This window comes from Pteropus medius, unplaced genomic scaffold (genome assembly GCF_902729225.1).
Source record: "Pteropus medius unplaced genomic scaffold, Ma_sr-lr_union100, whole genome shotgun sequence".
Lineage (NCBI taxonomy): Eukaryota > Metazoa > Chordata > Mammalia > Chiroptera > Pteropodidae > Pteropus > Pteropus medius.
Genome location: NW_024340693.1, coordinates 3432731 through 3439859, shown reverse-complemented (window position 1 = coordinate 3439859; position 7129 = coordinate 3432731).

Sequence of the window (7129 nt, the reverse complement as noted above, 5' to 3'; positions counted from 1 at the left end):
CATCTTTGAGTATAAGTATACTCTGTCTTTGAAATCCTTGCCTGCTAATTCCAAAATCTGGCTCTTTTCAGGATTAATCTCAATTGATGAACTTTTCTCGAGTGCCTGCCTAGGGGGTTTGGATTATATCATAAACTTCATGAACCATCAGAGAGATTCTGGATTCTGTTATGTTCCTCTGAAAAGTAATTTTTTTTTCTTAAGGGAAACAGTTGACATGGCCAGAATTAGGCCCTCCACTCCCGCAATGGAGAGCAGTAGAGATCTCTTAAGTTCTTAGCCATGCTGCTTTGGGCCTTGCTCATTTCTGGCTACGGGATCAATGAGAGCTTTGGGCAATTTTACCCAGAACTTTTAGATCCCCCTCTGGCTTTCCTTCCTAGGATCCCCATCCCCGTCACTTTCTATCTGCTCTGGTCACTCTGTACTTGTTTTTTTGTTTTGTTTTGTTTTTTTAAGCCAGTAAGACCAGGTAAGCCAGCAAGCTGGTGGGTTTTCTATTCAAGAGTAGCTGTCCTGCTTGGCAGGACAGAGCCTGTCTTCAGGGAAAAAGCCATTAAAAAAAAAGAAAAAAACAGGAAACGCACCCAAAGTTTTTCCTTTCCAAGCATCAACTCCCCTCCAGCATCTTTCTGTTTTTGGTTTTTTTTTAAATTTCTCTCAATGCCTACAGTGGTCGTGAGGTGTATTTCGTTTGGTTATAATTATCTGTAAAGAGTTGGTCTGCAGTAGGCTAGTTCTCCATTCCCAGGTACCTCATTCTATAAATATTTGATGCAATGTTTATTTTAAATGTGATTTTTAAATATGCAGGCTGTTGTCGAATACCAAATTAGAACAGATTTGGTACGTTTCAGTATTTCTGCCAGGCGAGTGTTATAAAATTAAAATCAGGAATACATCTATACGAATAAAATAATATATTTTATTTTGGAGGTTCATTTGCAAACAGGGTCCCACTACCTAAACGTTTGGAAACCACTGCATGATGTCATCACACCCCGATTTTCTTATCTTTAGACCAAGAAGTATTCACGCCATTACAGCACACGGCTCCGCATTCTGGGAAGACAGCACCAATACGGAGGTGTGTCGAAAGCTTGAGAAGGCTTACCTGTTTAATTTGGAGGAGTGAGTAACTTGTCGAAGTATCTTGACAGCGACTTAGATGATAAAGAGATTTGCTTTCAAAGTACGCTGGCACCTGGACATTTATTTGCCAAAACACGATAGCGCTCTATCGTGAACATTTGCATATGTCATCTTTCTGAATCCCCCTGCGGCCTGCATCCTTGTACTTGGGATTTTAGTAATTAGCTTCAAATACAGCACCAGGATTAGTGAGAGGTGATGAATTGCTAGATGGTTTGCCAGGAAGAAAAATTAAAATATGCCCTTTGAGAGTCATTTAAAACCTACCAAGTCGTGCTTGCCATGAAGTGACATTTAAAAGCATTTAATATTCTGAGATGGGCTTCAGCTGTTCAGGCCTAAAACCAGTTTAAAATAGGTATCAAGCAGTTGGAGAGCACGTGGCCTCATGTCCCGAAGATGTGTGTGGAACTCAGCATTTGCATGGAGATGTCACCTGTCTCCTGAGTACTGACAGTGGCTCGAAATTACCTTCTGCCCTTTGGAAATCAAGACTGCGATCTTGGTAATTAAGTTGAGGGTGTCAACTTCCAGCTCCTTTGAAATGCCTTTTAATGTTTCGGGGGGCCTACGCATTCATTGGATTTGCAAGTGAGAGAGTTTCCAGGACACGTGCCTCCTCGCCGTCTGGGGCCCAGAGGCGCACGGTGAGCGAGTCACACTGGACGGTTCCCATCCGGAGCCCCTGAGACGCTCTCACCAGCCAGTGCCCGCGTGACAGCAGCTCTGTCGCAGGTCCACCTGGGCGCTTGGCCTCATTTCCGCCGGGACCAGGCGTAGCTTTGTTGGGGCTCCAGCCGGCCGGCCCTGTGCGTCTCTGGGTGTCTCCTGCGTCACTCCACCCGCATCATGCTCCTGTAGCTGGGCTTCCGAGCCCTCATACCCGTCACTGCCACCATCCAGCCTTACATCCCCTACCCCACACCCCCCAGCTGCTGGTCAGGCTCCTTCCTCCCCGCTTCCCCCCCCGCCAACGCTTCCATTTCCTGCCCAACCAGACCCTGCCGCACTGGGCTTTGAGACAACACAGGGGCAGATGCCCAGAGAAGTTACTAGAGGGGTGAGCCCCATTAGCAACGGCTATAAAACACGTCTGGGTCGAGATGCCCCTGAATGCAAAGAAAGGAGCCAGGCCAGACGTCCCTGACCGCCTCGCCAGGCGGGACAGCGCCCACATCAGAGGTACCTGGGATGCCTGTTAGAAATGCAAATTTCTGGGTGCATCCTGCACCCACTGAATCGAACCTGAGTCTGGGTCCTGGGATGCACAGGTCACCTCGTCACCTGGAGTGGTCCTTAGGGAACCAACGTTTAGGAGCCCTTGAGTGTGTGGTTGCTAGGAGCCCAGATGTGCCACCTGTAGTGACTGGGCTGTGGGTCCCCGGCTGCATACCAAGGGGACGGGACGCTGGGCCCCAGACCCCAGCGTAGTCTGTAGCTGTCTGTCACGCTAGTGCCTGATAGGTGGCAGCTGAGCAGCTTGGGTGCCCAGAGGCGAGCTGGGTGCTTTCCCGCTTCGTGCCTCCAGTGCAAGGACGCAGAACTGCTATCCTCATGTCGTATCTGGAGGCCCCAGTCCCTGTTCCCGCCAGAGCAGCTGGCCCTTCGTTTCCAAACCAGCGTGCTGAGCTGCCTCCCAAGCCCCTCACCTGCTTTTACCGATGGCTCGGGGCAGCACGAAGCACCTGGGAGGTCCCATGGTGCTGGAGCAAGTGGCTCACAAACGCTTTCCCGCTCTCGTCTTCAGTACCGGGGAGGGCTGTTCGGTCCTGATCTTTGCCGTCCCTAAGGGGGCTGTCCCCAGAGGGGGCTGTCCCCAATGATGTCGGTCACTGGAAAAACTTTGTTTTTCCCCAGCTGGAGTGGGAGGCAGGAGTCCAATTCTACAGTTGTGAGGCCTTGGGGACGGGAATAGGGGCTGGTGTGACGGTGGCAGCCCAGGGTCTCCAGGGACTCTCGTGGGTGCCAGAAGCACGCATCTTAAAGTTCCCTGTCTGCCTCCGTGGCCCGTTCTCCCCTCCCCTGGTCTGTTTGCTTAATGGATTTCTCTCCCAATCCACGGGGCTGTCGAGATGGACCAGGCAGTAAATAACAGTGGCAGGGACTCCGACCCTTGACCTCTTTGGGGACAAGCGGCATCGAAGGAGGCATAAAAGAAAGGAAAGCGCTTCATTGATTTTCTTGGGTCACACACTTTGCAGAGATGCCTCTGTGGGGGGCTGGCGGTGGTCGGTCTCCCGGGGCGGTAACGTGGAGAAGGAAGCTTCTGCGTCATCAGTCCGCGGAGCTGACAGGTTCCCTGGGGAGTTCCCGAGGGGTGCCCTTTCCTGTTTAGCTAACTGCCTTTCAATGGGAAGCAGAATAAACTCCTGGTAATCATGGTTACCTGCCCTTTGCTGAGATAAACGGCCGGAGAGGCAGATCTTCGCCCTGGTGGGCCCTCGACCTCCTGTGAGAGAGACCGAGTCTGTGTTCAGCCTGGTGGCTCTGGTGGCCCAGGGCGGCGCGGGGAGCACGTGGCCGAGCGGCCTGGGGTGGGGGCCTGCCGCCCTCCCCGCCCTGAACCCCCGAATCCCCTTGCCACTCAAAAGCAGGGAGCAGTGCTGTGAGCGGCTCGGCTCCAAACTGGAGAGGGCACTCAGTGCCTGGCAGACACCCAGAGCACTCTCCTGAGGGACAGGTGGGTGACACATAAGCCACCTCTGCATCCCCGAGGCTGGGAGGGCGCCGTGCACATCAGCCGAAGAAACAAGCATGGGTGGCAGCTGGAGGGGGCCTCGGGCCACCCCTTGGTCAGCGGTGCCGAGCGTCCCCCCGACCCCAGCGCTGTGCATGCGGCGGGAGGGCCTGCGACCCCCGTTTGGACGATGGTGTTGGGGTCACCCCTGGCATCAGGCACCTGCCTCGGGTCTGACTCACAAAGCGATTCTGTGAGGCGGGAACGGGGGGCCGTTTCCTTGGAGAGGAACTGGGGCTCGACCTCCCCCCGCATTCAGCGCCGTCACCCCCCAGGCCGCAGGGGGCCACCGTGCGGGGGACGTGGGGGGACGCGGGTGGTCAGCCTGCAGGCCCTCACCGCTGCGGTGCCCGCAGCTGAGGCAGGACCCTGCCGTGGCAAGTGATGGTTGGCCCCCACGTGGGCTCCCACAAGTAGATGGACTTAGCGTGTGTGACGACATGGCCTCTAAAGGGCAGGCTGCGGCGCTGCCTCTCTGCCATGCCCCGGAGGTGGCAAAACCTTGCCGATGCCCCCAGATGCCACCCCAAGGGCCTGCCGGCCCTCCCTGGGTAGGAGAGACAAGGCAAGCAAGGCTTGGTGACGTCGCGCCATCCCTGGAAGTGACCAAGGACGTAAAGGAGGGCATGGGGAAGGAGCGGCCCCCGCTGGAATCACCCTGGGAGGTGGCGGAGGGCGGGCTTGGTCTCTGCGACCAGCCTCAGATCTCCCGGGCCGCCGTGCAGGCTCCAGCATGTGCAGCCTTGAAACTAAAACCCTTCTAGAATCTGCCTCCACCCCTCCGAGGCCCTAAAGACAGTCCCGTCCTGAGCTCTGGGTCTGTGGTTCTGGGTGGACTTTACCCAAGGACCTGACTGCGGAGAGCAAAAGAAATGAACAGCTGAGATCCCCGCTTCCAGTTTTCAAGGGCATCCAACGAGGCACAACGTCATCATCGTCTCCCTGGCCGGGAGACTCTCGGTAGCTCCTCCCCCAGCAAACGTCACCGAGCGCTCGCGGCCTCTTTCCCACGGCGCCTCCCCGCGCGTCGGCGGGAGCACAGCGCCCTCCAGTGGCCAGACGATTGAGCGCAGCCGTGAAGACGCGCCTCCCAGGGCATGGGTTCTCCCGCTCACCCCCTCCCTTGCTCCCATCGGTCCTTCCAGTCCTTTCTTAAACAAACGTGTTTCCCATGCACTGCTATTGAGAGAATCGGTACCCGTTACCCGAAGGGAAATGGGCAAGCGTCCATCAAAATTTCAGCTGTGCGTACCCGTTACGGAGCAAGTCTGTCTGGAAACATGTCCCTGGCCGACTGGACTTTCCAGAAGCGTGACAGGCCCACGTTCTCTTGAGGAGCTCTGCCACCCCAGGTCAAGAGCCGGCTTTGGGGACTGCCTGGCTGCATGCCTTAATTCCGAGGCTAGGTCTTAAAGGGCCTTGGGCCTGGCCCTGGCTTAGAATGCCACTTCTGGAGCTCAGCCACCGTGTCACGAGGAAACCCAGGCCACCTGGGCTCTTGTGGCAGCTAAGGTCTCAGCCAACAGCCAGCATCACTGTGAGTGGGCCAGAGGTCTCCAACGCCACAGTGAGCGGCTGCCGCCCATGCCCAGGGCAGCCGAGACTGGTCCAGCCCCACGGAGCCCTGCCTGCCAAAACCGCAGATTTGTGAGCAAAAGTAAATGTCATCATCGCTTTAGGTTTTTCACATTTGGGGTAATGTGTTATATAGCTTTAGTTAACAGAGAGACATTTTGGTAACTGGGACAGATATATATTTCAGATTGACTTGACCTTAGGCAAGTTACTCAAATGACTAAATCTTTAGCTTCCTCCTCTGTACAATGGGAGAGGAATGGGGCAAATAGGGCAAAACTCAAAGGGTTGTTGAGTTTGGAGCAATTGGCTATTGATCTATTCGGATTTTCTACTTCCTGTGTCAACTTAAGCCTTTAAAATTTTTATAGAAATGTGTCCGTTTCAACTTCTATCTTTATTTTATATTTTCATTTATTTGAATCCCCTCTCTCTTTTTTTTCTTGTTTAGTTTTACTACCGACCTGTCTATAATAGGAGTCTTTTCAAAAACCAGTTATTTGGTTTTATTCATCTTCTCTATTTTTCTGTTATTCCCTATTTCATTTATTCCTATAATTCTCTTTGTTTGTTTGTTTGTTTTCTTTTGTTTGTTTGTTTTGTTGTTGGTTGGTTTACTTGCTTGGGTTTACGCTTATTCTTTTTAAAGCTTGTTGGATCAGCACTTAACTCTGTCGTTTTGTAACGAATATATTTAAAACTAATATTACCTCTAAACATCACTTTACCTTTGTTTTACACATTTTGACATGTGGTATTCAGTTTCAAACATTTAAAAATTTCCTTTATTTCTTCTATATCCCAAAGATTACTTAGTCACATTATGTTTTATTTTTAGTTTTCGCTCGTATGGAATTTTGTTAATTGATCCTTTGGTATTGATTTATTTTATTTTATACAAGGTCAGAGAAGGCAGCCTGAATGATGCTGGTTCTTTGCAATGCACTGAGGCTTCCTCTGTGGCCTTGTCTGCATAGAAGATTCTGAGTGTAGTTGAAGGCAATGTGTATTCTTTCCCTGATATCTGATTGATCAGACTTATTAGACACACTAATCAAGTCTTCCATACCTTTCATTACAATTTGCTCATTCTATCAGTTGCAAAAAGAATATTTAAAAATCTCTAACTCAATTGTTGATTATCTTTTTATTTGTAATATTCTTTCCTTTTCTTCTGGTTTTTAAGATTTTGGTCTTAAAACAGTTTGTTACCAAAATCGCTACACTAGTTTATTTATTGTTATTATGATTTGCTTGGGGTATGTTCAATAACTTCTTAAAAAACCGTATCCTTTGTGTTAAATGTTTTTCACACACATATGCATATTCACACACATATATATATATTCATATCATGGGATCATAGGCAGCTATATTTCTTCTTCTTTTCTAATCTTTATAACTTTTATGTTTTATTCTTGCCTTACTATATTAATAGGTTGCTACTATTATATATGGTATTTGCTGCACATATGATATTTTTAAAAAACCTTCAAATTAATAAAGTTCCTTTCAATTTCTAGTATAAGATTTTTTTAAAAATCATAAATAGATGTTGAATTTTACAAATGACTCTCTGTATTGATTTGGATGTTCATTCCCTGCCCCTCCCCCGCCCCCCGCACACACACACACACTTAGTTGGTTAACTACAGATTATATCAT